Below are 21,564 nucleotides of genomic sequence, written 5' to 3'. Positions count from 1 at the left end.
TATACCTATGTAGAACTTTCTAGAAAGAGCAAGTTATCAATTCTTAAAGCTTCAAATTCAGGCCAAACATGGTGGCTCATGCTGTAATCTCAGTACTTCAGGAAGCTGAGGTGGGAGGACCACTTGAACACAGGAATAGATATGCCTAGGCAACAAGGTGAGATTATGTCACTAACAAAAAATTTTAAGTTAGCCAGGTGTGGTGGTGCATGCCTGTAGTCCCAATTAGGAGGCTGGGAAGGGAAATCACTTGAGCCTGCGAGATCAAGGCTATACTGAGCCATGATTGTGCCACTGCACTCTCAATACAGCAAGACCCTGTCTCAAACAAACAAAAACAACAACAACAACAAAAAAACCCATAGACCTGAAACAAAAACAAAAACAAAAGCTCCACATTCCTCGGGTTTTGGAGGTATCCAAACACAACTAAAAATCGTAAATTCAAAAATGGCACAACAGCTTAACTACTATGGACCTGAAGCTTTACTCTAAGTCATTTTCTAATTTTTTCAAAGAATGCAATGCCCATTAAACTGCTGAGAAAAGGGGCATAACAGAGGCTTTGACTTCAAATCTGATCCATAAGCCTGTTGTGGCAAGAAACACCCCTCCTCCTAAACAGCCAGACTTTCAGACCTCCAAAACATAGTTTCTTTATTCTGTTAGCACAGCTGTTTCTCAGGTTCTAAATCTTTTTTTTTTTTTTTTTTTGACAGAGTCTTGCTCTGTCACCAGGCTGAAGTACAGTGGCATGATCTCAGCTCACTGCAACCTCTGCCTCCTAGGTTCAAGCGATTCTCCTGCCTCAGCCTCCCGAGTAGCTGGGACTTCAGGTGTGTACCATTACGCCCAGCTAATTTTTGTGTTTTTAGTATGGACAGGGTTTCAACATGTTGGCCAGGATGGTCTTGATCTCTTGACCTTGTGATCCACTCGCTTCGGCCTCCCAAAGTGCTGGGATTACCAGTGTGAGCTACAGTGCCCAGTCTATAAACCTGTCCTTTTTAAATAAAATTACTATTACCTCTTTAAATTATAAAATTAGTGTGTGAGACATTATAATGAGTTAAGACATATCATTTTTGCTTATATTCTAAATGGGTCAAATTCTGAGAAAAACATTCTTTTTTTTTTGAGACAGAGTTTCGCTCTTGTTACCCAGGCTGGAGTGCAATGGCGGGATATCGGCTCACCGCAACCTCCGCCTCCTGGGTTCAGGCAATTCTCCTGCCTCAGCCTCCTGAGTAGCTGGCATTACAGGCACGCATCACTGTGCCCAGCTAATTTTTTGTATTTTTAGTAGAGACGGGGTTTCACCATGTTGACCAGGATGGTCTCGATCACTTGACCTTGTGATCCACCCGCCTCGGCCTCCCAAAGTGCTGGGATTACAGACTTGAGCCACTACACCCGGCGAAAAACATTCATTTTTCTAGACAGGTCTAACACTTGAATTTATTAGTGTCATGTTTACATTTTATAAGCACATGTTTAAACTGAAAGATCCATAACTACTGGTTGTCATTAACAGTAAGAAATGTTGTTTAATATCCAATGTGAATTCCACAATTTTACAACAGTTCAGCTTTTGCTAAATGTAATTACTGAGGTACAAAAGAAACAAACTCCTAATTCGGTATGTTGGCCTTAGATTTTTTTTTCCCCCTGAGGTAGGGTCTTGCTCTGTCACCCAGGCTGGAGTGCAGTGGTGCCATCTTGGCTCACTGCAATCTCTGCATCCCAGGTTCAAGCAATTCTCCTGCCTCAGCCCCACCAAGTAGCTGGGACTACAGGCATATGACACTACTCCAGATAATTTTTGTATTTTTAGTAGAGATGGTGTCTTGCCATGCTGCCCAGGCTGGTCTGGAACTCCTGAGCTCAGGTAATCTGCCAGCTTTGGCCTCCCCAAGTGCTGGGATTACAGGCATGAGCCACCGCAACTGGCCAGATTTCTATTTTTAAGCAAATTCTGACCAGTACACGTATTTTAGAAGTTACTTTTCTTACTCTCCTGCTCAGAATACTTCATGACCTCCCTTGCCTCAAATTGCTATTTTCACTATGAAAAGGTATCCCTGGGGATGACACGCAGATATGGTACAGGAGGAAGCCAGAGTAAGCAAGATGCATCTTCCTATATCCGCAGTCTTGAGGAAAACGAAATTCTAACCGTAGGCATTTTTACATTACAATAACATAAAACAGTATAAAGTTAGTGGGATTCTTTTGATAAAACTCAAATTTAAAGAAAATATTTCTGAGTCAGAGCATAGCACTTAATCTCTTCTCTAGAGGAAAATATAATCTTTCTAGTCCCTGGCACAGAAATGAACTGGATTAAGAAATAAATTCACCAATCCAAATATGCAACTAGAAGGGAATATAAGGCTAGTAACAACTGTCTTTGGATGATAAAAATACGATTTTTAAATAAATTTTTTTTTGCTCTTCCTGAAGTTTCTATGTCTACACAGTACTTTTATGCTAAGAAAAATCAAACTTAACAGAAAAATGCTTAATTTTTAGATGTGCAACTTTCATTGCATTATCAAATCTTTATAAAATAAACCAGATTTGTATTTCTTTACTAATGGAGTTCCAAATTAAAAGAGATTTAAATACCCCCTTTGTTACACTTACCTGTGTTTGAGGTTTTAAAGGCTTGAAGAGTGGGGAAATGACAGTGAAATCTCTCAACCATGAACTCAAGAAGGAATTCTTGAATTCCTTTTCAATATTGCTTTGAGAATTTAGAGCAAGCTGTTCCTCTGAAGCTGATTTTAAACTTATCTAATTTTGAAATTTTTCTTCCATGACAGTTAATTCTTCATTATCATGTCTAAAGTTCCCGAACACAGTAGGATTCCCTTTTATAGATTTCCAAAGTAAATTATTATGTGGAGGTAAGGTTGCTTCAAATAAATACTTTTATTTTTCAAGGATTTCTCTCTCCTTTTCAAAAAACAAACTCTGCCCATCACAAAAATCATAAATGCTTATTTATAATCAAGAAGATCCCTCCTACCCCAATAAGATTTATCTCTTACCCAGAGTAAACCAGTAAAACAATTTAGCATGTTATTATTCTAGTGAATCTATTCAAACTATTTGATAATCTTTTACTTAATAATAAACAACTTTTTAGCTCATTATTCAATTGCTGTTTTAAATAGTTGCACAGTGTCCTACTAAACATGTTATTTAATCAACCCTTTATTATTGAATGCTTAATAAACAATACCATCACAAAGACAGGAATTACTTCTTTAAAAAGTGTATTTGTTAATTGCTTTTACAATATTGGAAAACTCAAATAATTATTCTTTTAATGTTCATAAATCTTAAGGATATATTATATTGTAACTGGTTGATAACTCTTTGAAGAATTTAAAAAGTCAACTATATAACATGTCAGCATAAAATTAATATCTGAACCTTGGGACCTGATATTTAGGCTACTGTTTTGAAGTTTCTTAAATTTTTTTTTCATATTACTAATACATTTAAAAGGTTAACCTATATGAGTAAATGAGAAACAATGAAAGAAGTGTTATGTACCTCAGGTGTGTGAAGGTAGAGAAAAAGGTTAAGAACTATAGGTATATGTTCATACCATGGGAAGGATGGTTAATGTCAGACTGTTAAGGTCAATAAACAGTACACATGAGAAATTCTGCCTTATTAATAAAAATGTACAGGCATTAGTTGGAAGAGAATTGAAGTGAAGAAATGGCATAAAGGCAAAGAGAAAGAAAAACTAATGAATTAGGACTAGTTAGTTCATCTGAAGAAAAATCAACATAGAAAATGTTGTGACAAAAATCACAAGGTATCAAAGTAAGCAATTTTAATGTTACACTACAGGAAAAAAACAGTGCTTTGGGAAGATTAAAAAAGTAATATATACTATATAGAAAATGAAATTGTTCAAAACAGCTAGAGGCAAAGAACTAGTTAAAATGCCGCTAAATAGAAATAAGTGAAAAACAATGAAGTACTTATAGTAGAAATTTCAAGGATGAAGGAATCAAAGTTGATTGTGGTTCATTTGGGTATATGATAAACATGAGCAAATTCAGTGTGTCTCTTGGAGTCATTAGTTTTGGCTCCACCTAAATTGACCCCGCAGAAAACCATTTCAAAGCCATCAATGCACAATTCACAAAGTCCTGATCACACACATACCTATTCACTAACCATTTAAACATTCTGTTTGTATTCTAAATAGTCTGACGGAGGCTCTAATGTCGAATCAGACTCATAAAAATATTGTCCTATCTGCAGACGTCAATAGGCTGAGGTACATACGCCTGTCAAGAGTGTCCTAAAGAAGTATGAAAAACTGGGCACGGTGGCTCACGCCTGTAATCCCAGTGGATCCCAAGGTCAGGAGTTTGAGACTAGCCTGGCCAATATGTTGAAACCCCATCTCTACTAAAAATACAAAAATTAGCCAGGCGTGGTGGCAGGTGCCTGTAATCCCAGTTATTCAGGAGGCTGAAGCAAGAAAATTGCTTGAACTGGGGAGGTGGAGGTTGCAGTAAGCTGAGATCACATCACTGCACTCCAGCCTGAGCGACAGAGTGAGACTGACTCAAACAAAAAAAAAGAAAGAGAAAAGAAAAATGGAATCTGTAGATCAAGGTAAAAGCTTATAAAGCTCTAAGATATGGCCCCTACCAACTCTCTGATCCTATTAACTACTATTCCTCTTTACATTTGATCATAGCCACACGTGCTTTCTTGCTGTTCCATGTACAAAAAATGCTTCAGCCTCAGGGTCTTTGTATTTGTTATTTCATCTGCTCAGGTACCTACGTGGTTTGCTCCCTTATTGTTTCTAGGTGTTTGTTCAAATGCCATCTCTGTAGAGTATTTCCTACCCATAATATTTAAAAACATCTCTCTCCTGCCTTCCAGACACCTTTATCACATAATTGCCACTTTCCCTGCTCTATTTTTGCCACAAAACTTACGCTCTCTGACATACCAAATATAGTAACTATCAGTTTTTCTGTCCATTCCATCACTCACTCTTCTACCCGCAAGATTAGTAAGCTCCATGGGGGCTGGAATACATCTTTTTTATTCAGTGACAATCTTCAGCACCTAAACAGCAAATAAATGTGTATCTCTCTATATATAAATGTTTCAAATCTATTTTTAATGTTGCTTGTCAAACATTAACATTTTCATACATCTAGAAATGACATTAATAAAAATATAAACAAATTGATATAAAAATCTGTGTAGACTCAGGTAGAATTTACGAACTCTTAATAAATGATGTATTTAAGCTTTCTCAATGATGGGACAACAAATAGTAGACTTCATTGCTTCATACTAAAATGGCATTTTTGACTATTCACATGGAAACTTAAAAAAACTGCCCTGTAGTTATTATCACAGGAATTCAGTTCAATGAGGAAAAAAGTTTTAGTGGTACTATGAGAACCTGTATCTCTGAAAATATTAGCTCTATAAGTGTAAGCACTCCCAAAGATTATAATAAAATGTGGAGACAGGCAAACTATGGGGTGATTTCAAGTTGCTAACACTTCCTAAAGATTTTCTTTAATAGAATCATTCATGCTAAGTGGATAAAAGTTATACATTACAAAAGAAAGACACAGAATACATCCAATAAGAAATTAATCATACTGAGGAATATTTAGTGTAGAACTGGCTTAAAATTTTTTTTTGAGCAGAATTTCTCAACATCTAACCCTATAGCAAATAATACAAATAAGATTCTTCAAGCAGTTGGCATTTCTTCAAAACACAAGGGTCCAATTACAATATCACGTTATTTGAAGTCCCACAGAATTAGAGAAGAATCTGTACTACTCAATGTTTTTGCATAAATTCTGACATAAAAATAAACCCAAATATAAATTATGAACATTTAATTTCAGTATAATGTAAACAAAAACAGCAGCTAACTTGTCATGTTTCACAGTAATTTTAGCATAAAACATTTAAACATTTTGCCGATATATTTTTCATTGCATATAGGCTTACAAAAAAGACATCAGAAATACCTGTGATGTTATTTCATATGTAAAGGAGATAAGAACATAAAGTTAAATTTCCAGTGGAGGCGTTAGTTTTTCAATAAAAATGTTCAAGTTATTAGTAATAAAATGGAAGTTATTAAGTAATCCCTTGACATATGTAAAACAAAATTTTTAGTAGATAGAAATGTATTGATGATAGCCTCTTATTTCTTCTCCCAGTTATGCAAGTGATATATCTAAATACTTACTAGAGCCAAATCTATCTCAAAAGTTTAGGTCATTTTTTTTCCTTTTTGATAGTATTCAATGAGAAATAATACTTAAAATAAAACTTTTTCCATGAGGAAGGTACAGTAATTATCCACCTGCAAAAGGAAAAAAATACAATTTGATTTAGAATGTCAACTTCTAAATATATAAATATATTAATTTAGAGAAAGAATAGTTTATGAAAGTATAATCTTGCTAATCTTAGTAGGGCTAACTGGTGTATGTATCAGTAATAACACTTAGTGGCTTAAAAAACACCTATAACTCTGAATTAATCAAAAAGATACATAACTGAAAAAAATCTTTAATATTAAATATGGAATTTAGTCTATGGCTAGGTCAAGTTTTCAGATCTATTATCACATATTAATCCATGCCATCTGGAGAGATTTGTCCTTGAATATAAGATGCAAATAGAATGACTGAAATACATTTCTCTTGCTACCTCCTGGACACTCTCCTGCAGTCCTCTGAGTAAGCTCCAAACTCAATCCATACTCCAAGTAACAGACTTAGGATGTTCAATATTGAAATTCTTTGGCATCAATTTAAAAAGAAACCTAAATGAAAAAGATTAGTACTTCTTCCAAATAAGAAAAAATGAAAACTTTATACCCATATACAACTATGTATGGTTTTTTTGCAAAACAAGAAGTCAAAATAAGATCAACACTGAAAGGTACAAACTTTCATTTTAGTACTGGCTCCTTACGTGTTTCAAAATTACAACTCTATAAATAAAACATCCAGTCTTGTTGAGAGTTTCCTAAATGCTGTTTCATTAGATATCGACAGACCATCTCCTCTTAAGAAGAGACTGGAAAGTAAATAATATTTCACTAAGTTTTAATGCAGGATTTTTCCTATATTCTCTTACTTCTCAAATATTTCAATTTTTCTTTAATCCACTGTCAGGATTAAAAACAAGAAAAGTTTTCATTTATCTATAAAAGCTCCAAATAATCCTTCTTCACATCTAGAGCACTTAATGATATAAACAATCATCTGGTAAATGGAAAAGGCAAATTTTTTTGGTCATTTAGAAGACAGATTGAATATAATTTTCTAAAACCTGACTTCAGCTACATTTAGGATACAAAAAAAAAAAAAAAAAAAAAAAGAAAGAAAGAAAGAAAGAAAGAAAGAAACAAAAACACCTAACTCCTGGGTTGTTCTGAAAAGTATTAGACAGTATTGGATAAACTTTGTAATTCATTCAATAAATATTCTAAGCATCTGTGTTAGGTCCTGGAATACTTTTAGTGGAACCAAAAGTTATATATTTAGTGGAACCAAATCTTTCATGCAAGGGTTGAAATAAAATAAAGAAAACAAGTTAAGAGCTTGATAAACGATTTTTAAAAGCACCAAGGCAGTATTTCCATGTAAATGCTGGCATTTAGTTCTATCCACTATATATGGTATATTGAGAACAAAACGTTGCTGGGTAAAAAGTGACTTTTTAAAAACGACAGCTTTGTTTTATATAATATTTTATCTTCAAATTAAAATTTAAACAAAACGGTCCTTTAGCTTTCAAATACAATGTTTTGTTTTGAGACAGTCTCACTCTGTCACCAGGCTGAGTGCAGTGGCACGATCTTTGCTCACTGCAACCTCTGCTTCCCAGGTTCAAGAGATTCTGCTGCCTCAGCAATCCATGTAGCTGGGATTACAGGCACCCGCTGCCTCACCCAGCTAATTTTTGCATTTTCAATAGAGAAAGAGTTTTGTCATGTTGGCCAGGCTGGTCTCAAACTCCTGATCTCAGATGATCCACCCACCTTGGCCTCCCAAAATGCTAAGATTACAGGCATAAGCCACCACCCCCAGCCTCGAATACAATTTCTTAAATTACATCTAAAATACTTTACGAGTTTCCAGAATAGACAATTATGATTGGAAAGGATTAACAACTGTTTTTATTTTGTAGGTTTTCTGCACGGTTACAATTGAAAACTCTAAGACACTCCTTGTAGAAAATAACACCAGAGTTATGGTACACTACACAAACATATTCATCTTATCCTGAATATCATTTTTAAATTTAATGACTTTAAAACACCACAGATAAGGAAAAGAAGGTAAATAAAGCACTTTTGTTCAGTTTTTTTTTTTTTTTTTTTTTTCTGTTGTTGAAACGAAGTCTTGCTCTGTCACCCAGACTGGAAAGCCAAGACCCAATCTTGGCTCACTGAAACCTCCACCTGCCGGTTCAAGTGATTCTCCTGCCTCAGCTTCCTGAGTATCTGGGATTACAGGCGCCTGCCACCACATCTGGCTAACTTTTTATTTTTAGTACAGACGGGGCTTCAACATGTTGGCCAGGATGGTCTCAAATTCTTGACCTCAGGTGATCAACTCACCCTGGCCTCCCAAAGTGCTGGGATTACAACAGGCGTGAGCCACTGCACCTGGCCTTCTGTTTAGATTTGAATTAAATTAGGCCAGGTGTCTATACTAAAATTTAGGTGGGCATGGTCGGGGTTGGGGGGAGGTGGCAGGGAGGGGCGGGGCGTGCACTTGTCATCCCAGCTACTTGAGTCAGGAGAATTGCTTAAACCTGGAAAGAGGAGGTTGCAGTGAGCTGAGTTTGCACCTCTACACTCCAGCCTGGCAAGAGAGCGAGATTCCGTCTCAAAAAAACAAATGAACAAACAAAAAAGAAGACACAAGACTAAGACACTAATCTGATAGGTGTAGCAAATTACTTGAGTTTTATGTTTCCTCAGCTATCCAGAGAGTGCGTTGGTTACCCACAAGGGTTTTCCTATCTTAAAAGTTATGGTTAAGTGTGTTTTGAGAACCAGAATTTCAGGTATTTAATTCCGTTATCTTGATGCCTTTTCCCCTTCACATATAAAGAAATATTTGGAAACAGTACTAAATATAGTCTTCTAAGCTCTGTTCAAAATGCTTAATATATTTTACAATTTATCTGTGAGACAATGGCATATTTTAAAAGTAATTTCAAAACAAAGGGAAAACTTGAATTTGTTTTATCCCAAGAAAAATTCTGAATTAATGTCTATGTTGAATGTAAATGTGCATTAAAATAAATTCCTCTAATGCTGCATAAGCTCTTTCAAGAAACTCTTGATGGCATTCAATATAATTATTATTAAAATGCAATTATACTATTTTAAGAGACACAATACATCTGATAAATTAGTATTAACTTATTTTTACGGAAGCATACTAAAAATAACAAGATTATCAGTAATACTGAAAAGACATCAATAAAACTAAAGACACATTAGTAACATTAATATACATTAAAATACAATTGTAGAGTATGGTCAACCTTACTTCAGCAGCACAGTTAATACTGGAGATAATTTTAGAATCTTAACGCCAATATTTACGTGCTGCTAAGGCACTGCTGACATTGCTATGATAAGAGCTATGAATAAGAAGAAATATATTTTTTTCAGAAGATCAGATCCTTGTATTTTTGAGGCAGCACAATATGGCCTGCACCTTTTCAAAATCCACAAACCATTATGTGCTGCTACTTTACTCCAAGGTTTTGTTTTTTTTAAAACACACATTAGCACCTAAAGAATGTAAAAAATATTTTTTCAGAAAAAAAATGCATACAAAAAATATGTCTAAACATTATAACACTGATGTAATATGCATTATCAGTTATTTTTAAGAAGATTTAAAGTAGAATAATAAAACATTTCTACATCAAAAACTTAACTGAAGTCCGTTCTGTGCCCAGCACAGGGCTATAGGTTAGGAAACAAAGAATAAAATGCAGAAAAGGAAAGCATTTATTTGCTATGACAACTTATCAGGGCAATACAATTGAATGTTTAAATTTCTGAATATGTTCAATATATTAAGTTATTTTTCCTAGTATAAACCAAAAAGCAAATTTGTAAAATTTGATCTTTACCTTGGTAAAAGCAGAATTTACGAACATTTTGTCCCTTGCAGTACAACTTTCAAAAGACATCTTCATCAAGTAGGTAAGACTTCATATAAAGGGAAAAATATGAAATGACATACAAGAGCTCAGTTTCAATAAACTTAAGCTAGCAAAATGCAAATATACTTTTAAAGAAAAATATTTTAATTCTAAATAAACTTAATTTTATTAAATTTCTAATTAAGACATTTTAATTCTAAATAGTGAAAAAAAGCTCCAAACAATCCAATTCTCCCTTAGGTAATTTGTTATTAATAACCTAAATATTTTAGTTTCATCATTGATCTCCACATTAGAAGTTCTCTTAGAGTTGGAGATCATTTGATACAGTAAGCAGTTCTAAAATATGAATCCTTGGGATGATGAGTTAATTTGGTATCCTGAGATGAGAAATAAAACAAATCCTATAGCTCTTGATCTGGTCCATTTACCAGGTAAAACAGAATACTCCTAAAGTTTTCACTTACTCAGCTGTAGAAATTAAATTCCTTTTCTCTAAATGATGTCAGAAAATTGCCACCACTCCAGTGGTGCAACCACTCAAGCCTAGACAATCTTTTTGCCCCATTTTCTCATTATTAAAATGGCTATGCTAAAATTACATCTATTACAGAATAGTAAAGTGATATATACAATCAAAGCATTAAAATTTGTCCCTCCATTCTAATATCTAATTACTTATACAAAGCACAGGGTCACATTTCATATTAACTTTTTCTGAATATTTTTCCCATTAATAAAAACTATCTGTAGCTAATCTCCTATCTAAGCAACCTGGATTTCACATATAACTCTGCTCCTTAGTGTTTCAAGTGTCTGCACAACGTTTTTTGTTTTTTTTAAGAGATACAGCAATTTCTGGTATCTTTTAGAGAAAAAAAATTTCATTTCTACATCTGAATAAGTAGAAACTTTAGGAGTATACTTCCTTACCTGGTAAATGGACCAGACTGGCAGGGAATAGGAAGACCAAGAGCTACAAGATTTATTTCTCATCTCAGGGTACTCTTGCCCAGGCTGGAGTACAGGGTCATGATCGTAGCTTACTGCAACCTTGACCTCCTGGGCTGAAGTGATCCATCCACTACAGTCTCCCACGTAGCTGGGACTACAAGTGCACTCCATCACACACGGCACTTTACATTTTTATTTTATTGTAGAGACAAGGTCTTGGTATGTTGCCTAGGATGATCACAAACTCCTGGCCTCAAGCAATCCTCCTGGCTTTGGCCTCCCAAAGTCCTAAAATTACAGGCAAGAGCCACCGTGCCTGGCCTGCACAATTTTTTTTTTTAGTTTTTAAAAGCTTTTTTAATTCTATAGAATTAAAAATATATTACAAAAAAAAAAACCACCTTCCACAGACTTATCACCCAGCTTCAACAATTATCAACATATAGCTGAACTTAATTTATCTATATCTCCCTGCACTCTCCCTCAGGATTATTTGGAAGCAAATCACGTTTCAAATCAGTTCATCCATACATATTTCAATATATATTTCCAAAAAGTTAAAGTTAAGGACTCTGTTTTTTTTTTTTTTTAGAAGGAGTCTCACTCTGTCACCCAGGCTGGAGTGCAGTGGCACTATCTCGGTTCCGTGCAACCTCCACCTCCCAGATTCAAGTGATTCTCCTGCTTCAGCCTCCAGAGTAGGTGGTAGACCACAGGTGCGTGCCACCATGCCTGGCTAATTTTTTTGTATTTTTAGTAGAGATGAGATTTCACTTCAACATGTTAGCCAGGATGGTCTAAATCTCCTGACCTTGTGATCCGCCCACCTTGGCCTCCCAAAGTGCTGGGATTACAGGCATGAGCCACTGCGCCCGACCTAAAGTTAAGGACTCTTAACATAACAACACTATCATATCACCTAATAAAAATTAACTATAATCTCTTACTCTCATCAGATATCGATTTGGTGTTCAAATTTCCCTGAATTGGATTCTGATCAAGATCCACAAATTGTGTACAATTTTGAACACGTAATCAAAATAAATCTGTTTGCATTCGCTTGAGAAATACATAACATATATTTGTATTTGTCAATTAAATTAAGGAACTGTCCTTCGGGCTCTCCCTCACCACATAGATTTTCCAGATAGAAACTTAAACATAATTTTCTTCAAATATAAAAGGTGCCTGTAAATTATTTAACAAATATTTTATTGAATACCTACTATGTCTCAAGCACTATCCCAGTTATTACACTACTTAGCAGTATACCAGATATACAGTCTCTTTTCAGAAAGAATTTTAAATCATTTTAAATTTTAAGAAACAAAATTATAAAATAGGATGGGCAAGGTAGCTTACACCTGTAATCCCAGCACTTTGGGAGGCTGAGGTAGGCAGATCACCTAAGTTTGGGAGTTTGAGACCAGCCTGACCAACATGGAGAAACCCCGTCTCTACTAAAAATACAAAATTAGCTGGGCCTGGTGGTGCATGCCTGTTATCCCAGCTACTTGGGAGGCTGAGGCAGGAGAATCGCTTGAACCAGGAGGCGGAGGTTGTAGAGGTCTCACCATTGCACTCAAGCCTGGGCAACAAGAGCAAAACTCCGTCTCAAAAGAAAAAAATAAATAAATAAATAACTATTCAATACCATATATTTTTCTTTGTCCCTGAACAGTCAATGTAGACATCAAATAATTATTCTAAACATTAAGTGATTATTCCAAATTCAAGAAGAAATCACCTGGGTAATTTCATTTCCAATCCTTTTTTCTTTTTTGTACAAAGTCCATATATTTTCAACTAAGCCAAGAGTGCTAAACTTGACATAAACATAAATATTCACATATTTTAAAAAAATTTCACAGCAACAATATTCTCACTTATTACACTTGACCTTTGGAGTCTCACTCTGTCATCCAGGCTGAAATGCAGCGGCATGATCTCAGCTCACCGTAACTGCTGCCTCCTGGGTTCAAACGGTTCTCTTGCCTTAGCTTCCCGGGTAGCTGGGATTACAGGCGTGCGCCACCATGTTGAGCTAATTTTTTTGGTATTTTTAGTAGAGATGAGGCTTCACCATGTTGGTCAGCCTGGTCTTGAACTCTTGACCTCAAATGATCTGCCCACCTCAGGCTCCCAAAGTGCTGCAATTATATGCCTGAGCCACCGGGTCCAGCTACATTAGACTCTTGAACAACATGGGTTTGAACTGCACAGGCATATTTATATATGAATTTTTAAAATATACTGAAAAATGTTTGAAATTTATAACAATTTGAAAAAACTCGCAGATGAACTGCATAGCCTAGAAAGCTAAAAAAAATAAGAAAAACATGTCGCTAGTGTATAAGACATATGTATGTAGATTCTAGTCTATTTTACAATGTGCTCTCATAAAATATATAATTATGAGTTAAAATTTATAAAAACTTACACACAGACTGTACATAGTGCTATTTGCAGTAGAGAAACATAAGATGCAGTATTAAATAACTGACTAAAATTATAGTTCATAAAATACTACTACAATAATTTTGGAGTCACCTGTTATTGTGATGAGCTCAGTCGAGTATCTGCTTAAAATACTCTGTGATGCTAATCATCTCAGTATTAGCAGTTTCTTCAGTAAATTGCATATTGCAGTAAAAAGTGATCTCTTTTTTTCATTGTGTTTAATGCAATAGTGTAAACCATGAATAAAACTATGAGACCCATATGAAGTGCCATTGGTGATGCTGAAAAGTGCTTCCAAAAAGCTGAGAAAGGTTATGACATTACAAGAAAAAGTTAAACTGCTTCGTACGTTCTGTAGATTGAGTTCTATAGCCATGGTTGCCATTTCAAGATAAATGAATCCAGTGTGATCATTGTAAAAAAAAAAAAGGGGGGGGATTCATGTAGCCATGCTGCAGCTACACAAGCAGGAACAAAAACCTTGCACGTTTTGTGAAACACCTTACCTCATATTAAAAATGCAGCTTTTATGTAGGTATAGGATTGTTATAAAAAAGGCATACCTATAGACTCTGATATGAGAAAAAGTAAAGTCATTATAAGACTACTTTAAAGTACAGGAAAGTCAAGGATCTTAAGCTGAAGAATTTAGTGCCAGCAAAGAATGGTTTGAGTTTTAGAAAGAAACTCATGTCAAGGTAACAGGAGAAACAGCTTTGAGGCAGATGAGTTCCTAGACACCACTAAGAAAATCGGTGGGGAGAAAGGATATCTGCCTGGACAGGTTTTTAACGCTGATATATGTGCCCTATTCTGGAAGAAAATGCCACAAAGGACATTTAGGAGTAAGGAAGAGAAGCAAGCACCAGGATTTAAGGTAGGAAGAAATAGGCAAATTCTACTGTTTTGTGCAAATGCAGTAAGGTTTGCTGCCCTTAGCCATAAAGCTGCTTATCTCTGAGCTTCAAAGGGAAAAGAAAAACCAGCAGCCAGTCTTTTGGTTGTACAACAAGAAGGTATAGACAATGAGAATGCTTTTTCTGGACTGGTTCCATCAATGCGATGTTCCCAAAGTCAGGAAGTACCTTGCCAATAAGGGACTCCCTTTTAAAGTTCTTTTGATATTGGACAAGGCTCCTGGCCACACAGAACCACAAGTTTAACACGAAAGGCGCTGAGGTGGTCTACATTCCCCAACACAATGTCTCTATTTCATCCTCTGTATCAGGGTCATAAGGATCTTTACAGCTCATTATACACAGTACTCTGTGGAAATGACTATCAAGGCTGTGGAAGAGAACCCTGATAGAATATCATGAAAGTCTGGAAGAATTATACCACTGATTATGCTACTGTTAGAGAAAAAGCTGTGAAAGCCATCACGTCTGAAACACATTCCTGGAGAAAACTGTGTCCAGATGTTGTGTATGACTTCATAGGATTTATGAGTGAGACAATCAGATATCATGAAAGAGACTGTGGATATGACAAAAAAAGGTGTGGTGGGGGAGGGGCAAAGGGTTTCAAGATATGGATCTTTGAGAAATTCAACAGCTAACAGACACCAGAGGAATTAACAGACAAGAGATGACTGCTTCTGAACCAGTGCCAGATGGTGAGGAAGACAACATAGAAGAAGCAGTGCCAGAAGACAATCTGACATTAGATAGTCTGGCAGAAGGGCTGTAATTATTAAAGACTAATTTTGATTTCTATAATATGGGCACTGAAACTAAAGCACAAGGTGGACAGAGAATCGGTAACCTACAAAAACATTTTTCAGAAAAGTAAAAAAGCAAAAGTCAGACAAAAATTACGATGTATTTCTGTAAAGTTACACCAAGTATACGTGGCCTTTCCTGCCTCCTTTCCCACCTCCTCCACCTCTTCCACCCCAGAGACAGCAAAACCAACCCCTCTTCTTCTTCCTCAGCCTGCTCAATGTGAAAACAGTGAAGATGAAGGCCTGTATGATGATCCACTTCCATTTAATCAATAAATATATTTTCTTTTTGTTATTATTTTCCTAATATTTTCTCTAGCTTACTTTAATATGGGTATATAATACACATACCACACAGAACATGTGTTATTGACGTTATGTTATTCTGGTCAACAGGAGGCTATCAGTAGTTGAGTTTTAGGGAAGCCAAAACTTAGAGATTTTCAACTGTATGAGGGTTGGCACCTCTAATCTTCACATTGTTCAAGTGTAAGCTGTATTTTTTAAATTGTGGTTCAATATACATAAAATTCATCATTTTAACCAGTTTTAAGCATACACTTTTGTGGTATAAATATGTTTTCCCTGTTGTACAACCCTCCATCTCCAGACCTTTTTCATCTGCCCCAACAGGTACTGCTTAAATACTAACTGCCCATCTCTCCTCTGCACCTCAGCCTCAGGAAATCACCATTCTACTTTGTCTCTATGAATTTGCCTATTCTAGTTATCTCATATAAGTGGAAACATACAGTATTTGTCCTTTTGTGTCTGGCTTACTCCACTTAGCATAAATTTTTCAAGATTTATCCACGTTGTAGCATGCAACAGAATTTTCCTCTTTACAGTTGAATAGTTTTCCATCATGTGTGTGTATACATTTTGTTTGTCCATTCATTTGATGGGCATTTAGGAGGTTTCTGTCTTGAGCTATTATGAATAATGCCACTACGAACATAGTGTAAAAAATATCTCTTTGAAATCCTTCTTTCAATTATTTAGGGTCTGTGCCCAAGCGAAACTGCTGGACCATACAGTAATTCTATTTTTAATTTTTTTGAGAAACTGCCATGTTGTGTTCTAGAGTGGCTATACCATTTTACATTCTCACCAGCAATTTATAATTTCTCTCATCCTTGCCAACATGTATTTTCTTTTGTTTCTGATAATAGCCATTCTAATGAATGAAGAGGTATCTCATTGTGGTTTTCACTTCCATTTCCCTAATGAATAGTGTTGTTGAGCATCTTGTATTTGCTGGCCAATTGTATACCTTCTTTAGAGGAATGTCTACTTCAGTCCTTTGCCCATTTTTTGACTGGGTTGTTGGCTTTTTATTGAGTTTATACATTCTGAATATTAATCCCTTGTTAGATACATGACTTGCAAATATTTTCTCTCATTCTGTGGACTGACTTTTCACATTGATAGTATCCTTCGATGAACAAGTTTTAAATTTTGATAAGGGTCCAATTGATGTACTTGTTTTGTCTGTGCTTTTGGAGTCCTATCTGAGAAATCACTGCCAAATCCAAAGTCTTGCAGCTTTTGCCCTTTGTTTTCTTCTAAGAGTTTCACATTTTTAACTCTTATGTCTAGGTCTTTGATTCAAAAATTAATTTTTAGCTAATTTTTGCATATAGTGTAAGGTGAGGGTCCAACTTTGTTCTTTTCTGGTATGGATATCCAGTTTTCCCAATACAATTTGTTGAAGATAGTCCTTTCTCTACTGAATGAGGATCTTTGGCATTTCTTGGTATATTTGCTGAAAATCATTTGAACATATATGCTAGGGTTTATTTGTGGGCCGTGGGGTCTATTTTCATGAATCTGTACATCTAGCTTTATGTTAGCAACATTACTGTTTTGATTACCATGGCTTTATAGTTAGGTTTTAAAATTAGGTAGTGAGACCTCCAACTCTCTTTTTAAATTTTATTTTGGTTATTTGGTTATCTTCATTTGAGATTCCATATGAATGTGAGAATAAATTTTCCCATTTCTCCTAAACGAAATTTAGGATTTTGATAGAAATTGCATTCAACCTGTAGATCATTTTGGGTAGTACTGTCATTTTAACAATATTAAGTCTTTCAATCAATAAATGTGGGATGCCTTTCCATTTATTTGTTGTCTTTAATTTCTTTCAGCAATTTTTCGTAGTTGCTATACACAAGTCTTTTACCTCCTTGGTTAAGTTTATTCCCAAGTATTTTATTCTTTTTGATGCTTTGTAAATGGAATTATTTTCTTAATTTCCTTTTTGAATTGTTCATTGTTAATGAACAGACACATGACTGATTTTTGTGTGATTTTGTATCACACAACTTTGTTGAATTCATTAGTTCTAACAGTTTTTGGTGGACGCTTAAAGCTTTTCTACATACGTACTTGTGTCATCTGTGAACAGAGATAATTTTTCTTTACTATTATCTTTTATATCTAAAATTTGTTTAAGAGTTTTCTGGCAATCTTGGTCTATTCATTCTCTTTCTCCTAGAAAAACATGGAACAGCTGTGTCCCCTTCTCCCCTTTCAAACTTCCAACACCTTCCCTTTCACTTTTACTTTCATTGAGAAAACAGAAAACTATCAGAAATCTCCTCAGTTCCCACCAAATCTAACATGTATCTGTGCACATATAACTCTTCCTTCTATTATGAATGAACCCTCACTGTTCATAAGACAAATTCCTTCTCTTTTATCCTTACTTGCTTAGTTATGGATATTCCTTTAGTCTCTCCTGTATCATTATTTAATATTCCTTTCTGTTGCATGATTCCTATCAGCAAACATGCTACAATTTATCTCAGCATAATTTCTCTTAAAGATTGTTACTATCTGTGACAACATTATAATTTTATCACTGATACTTTAGTAAACAACCATGGAGGAAGATTTTTTTTCCTTATCTATTTTCCTTTTATTTCTAATTATCTGATTTCTATTTGAAAGCCTAATAAATTTAAACTATTAAAGAAAATATTATAATTCTCCAGAAAAAAGTATGAAAATTCTTGATTTAAATATATTAACAAATTGAAAGATTCAGTGGAGCAATTCCAGGAACATAGAGAAAGTATATCTTTCTTTCCCTTGGTTCAATACCAATAATAATCTCCTCCCAGTGTAGTACGGTCTAATTTTTCCTTTCCATTTATCTTCAACTTAGGTTTATACAATACCTTCAGAAAGGGACTATTTTAAATTTCAAATTTCCTTGATCTGTAAGTTTATATCGTTCTCACTCACGATAGGGATATTCAAATAATAATACGTGTCATCAACATGGTTTTGCTAGTTTATTGTTTAGACATGTCCTTATATGGCACTATGTTACTTCAGGTTTCCTGAACATTTAATTTTACTTTCAATCCAGCATCAACACAATCTGTAATGGTAATAATTACTTTCTCCACATATGCCTCAATTTTGCACTTGAAGCTCTAAGGAACTGTCTATACACAGTGTCTGGGCCGCAGAATGACTATCTTTGCTCAATGACAGTGGAATAATATACAGTAGGTCAGTATTATACCAGATGGAAAATTTTAAAATACTATTCTTTAATCTTTATGTAAAGTCCTGAGTTAAGAGGTCTAAACTAAAATGCATGACAATTTCACTAAGCAGTATTTTTTTTTTTGATAGAGTCTTGTTTTTTCACCTAGGCTGGAGTGCAGTAGTATGATCTTGGCTCACTGCAACCTCCTCCTCCTAGACTCAAGGCATCCTTCCATCTCAGCCTCCCAAGTAGCTGGGAATAAAGGCTTGTGTCACCACACCCAGGTAAGATTTATATTGTTTTTAGAGACATGGTTTCACAGTGTTGGCCAGGCTAGTTTCAAACTCCTGGCCTCAAGTGATCCTCCCAAAGTGCTGGGATTACAGGCGTGATCCACCATGCCTGGCTAAACATAGTAATTTTTTTATTACCCTACTATGCAGTTCAAAGTCTTAGAAAGTATCCAAATACATAACATTTACAGGAAAGATTAAATACTTTTGATTCTTGTTTCCGGAATATAAATATTTTAAAAGGCTATATTAACTAGAGAACATACCTTTAAAATTCAGTGTTAGGAATAGGCATTCAATAAAATAATCAGATTTAATATAAAATGACTGTTTTATAATATAAACAACCTAGCTGGTGAGCTTAAGAAAGTATAAAGTTTTACTGTTTCTACACTGCCTTGATTTCTTCTGATGAAATAATGAATGAATGAAAGATTGCTTAAAAACTGTCTATGAAGTAGACTTCAATCTAGAATATTCCAGAGTCGGACTATATATATAAACCTGCTAAATGTTATTATAGTATTAGATTCCCTTATAATCATTTCCTTATACAAATAGTTAAATTTTTTGGAAACCAAACATATTTTTTGACTTTAGTTACTAAATATGACTAAATTACAAATATATCATGTTAGTCAAGAAATGCAATATAAAAGATTTGATAAATATGCTATTTAACATTTTTTCTTCTTAGATACATTCTTCTTTTGCTCTTAATTAAATAAAATAAATAAAGTCCTAATTATTCGTACTTGCCCGTTGTTATTCTTTCTTAACACTCAATTTTCATCTTGTATCAATCATCTTTTGTATTCAGCTAGTCAATAAAACCAATTGATTCTTTAAGACCTCAGTTCATTGATTTCTTTGCCATTCTTGATTTCGATTTTTTTTTTTTTTTTTAGTCTTCCCTAGAAAATAGGTTTTCACATTTAAGGTGAACACAAATACATGTTCTAGAAGTGTTTTGTGTACATCATCAGAAGACTGAATTTTTTTAACATACAGAAAAATCAAAGCCTACCAGGAAATGCTTCCCTCCAGAGCACAGGAGCTTGCAGACCACTTCTGTTAGCAACACAGGAATTCACACTGTCTAGGCACAGCTCAAGTAAGGTTTGTTCCCAGGTTCAACTGCTCCTACCGCCAAGGACCCCCCCCTCAAAAATGACAGCAGCAAACCAATGGACTGGAATCTAGGTTTAAGCACCTTATAACTCCAATTGCATTTTACCTAGACCTCCTAGTCCTCGATCAATTAATAAAATTTCCCAAAACTCATATATTCAAGAATATATCTAGGCTGGACGAGGTGGCTCATGCCTGTAATCCTAGTGCTTTTGGAGGCTGAGGTGAGAGGACTGCTTGAGCCCAAAAGTTTGAGACCAGCCTGGGCAATGTAGCAACAACCCATCTCTACAAAAAATTTTTATTTAAGTTCAGTGGTACAACTGCAGGTTTGTTACATCGGGTAAACATCTGTTATGAGAGGTGGTTTTCTTTTTTTTTTGAGACAAAAAAAAAAAGGCTGGGGTGCAGTGGCATGATCTTGGCTCACTTGTGATCTCAACCTGCTGGGTTCAAGCAACTCTCCTGCTTCAGCCTCCCAAGTAGCTGGGATTACAGGCCAGCGCACCAAGTCAGGCTAACTTTTTTTGTATTTTTAGTAGAGAGAAAGTTTTGCCATGTTAGCCAGGCTGGTCTTGAACTCCTGATCTCAAGTGAACCACCTGCCCTGGCCTCTCGAAGTGCTGGGACTACAGGCATGAGCCACCATGTCAAGTCTGTCACAGGAGTTTGTTGCACAGATTATTTCATCACCCAGGTATTAAGCCTAATACCTATTAGTTATTTTTCCTGATCCTCTCCCTCCTCCTCCAGTCTCCACCCTCTGAAAGACCCCAATGTGTGTTGTTCCCCTCTATGTATCCATGTGTTCTCATCATTTAGTCCCCCCCAAAAATTGTAAAAAACAGCTGGGCATCTGTAATCCCAGCTACTCAGGAGGCTGAGGTGGGGGGAACCACTTGAGCCCAGGAGTTTGATGCAGCAGTGAGTCATGATCATGCCGCTGCACTGCACTGCACTCCAGTCCAAGTGACAGAGCAAAATCCTGTTTCAAAAAATAAAGAAAAAGAAAAAGAATTTCTAGTTTTCTAAGTAGAATCTCTACTTTCTGTGTCAGTATCAAGGTGTGTATGATTAAGAGCTATCCAGTTTTACCTACTTTTCTCCAAAGAAAACAACTTCCATTCCAGTTAAATGGTCTCTATTTATTTTTAAATTCAGATAGCCAACAGAGTGGATCTATCTGGGGACCAACGGTCTGAGAGCCTGTTGGGCTTGCAGCTCTCCAGGACTGAAGTCCTGTTTTTTGTTTCTTTTTAGACAGAGTT

At 35.4% G+C, this 21,564-nt stretch overlaps 1 protein-coding gene across 1 annotated transcript in view; it reads right to left on the bottom strand.

Moving 5' to 3' along the window:
* LOC103791486 (uncharacterized) overlaps positions 1-21,564 on the bottom strand; it is an 86,912-nt gene that overhangs the window by 43,893 nt on the left and 21,455 nt on the right. The window contains exons 4-5 of the mRNA XM_078345198.1: positions 10,198-10,276; positions 6-6,388 (exon numbers count right to left, since the gene is read on the bottom strand). The gene's annotated coding sequence lies outside the window, so the exon portion shown is untranslated. The remainder of the gene's footprint in view (positions 1-5; positions 6,389-10,197; positions 10,277-21,564) is intronic.

Source organism: Callithrix jacchus, chromosome 1, assembly GCF_049354715.1.
Source record: "Callithrix jacchus isolate 240 chromosome 1, calJac240_pri, whole genome shotgun sequence".
In the NCBI taxonomy this organism is placed as follows: domain Eukaryota; kingdom Metazoa; phylum Chordata; class Mammalia; order Primates; family Cebidae; genus Callithrix; species Callithrix jacchus.
The sequence above is the reverse complement of the archived record's forward strand: the minus strand, read 5'-3'. Positions and strand labels throughout refer to the sequence as shown.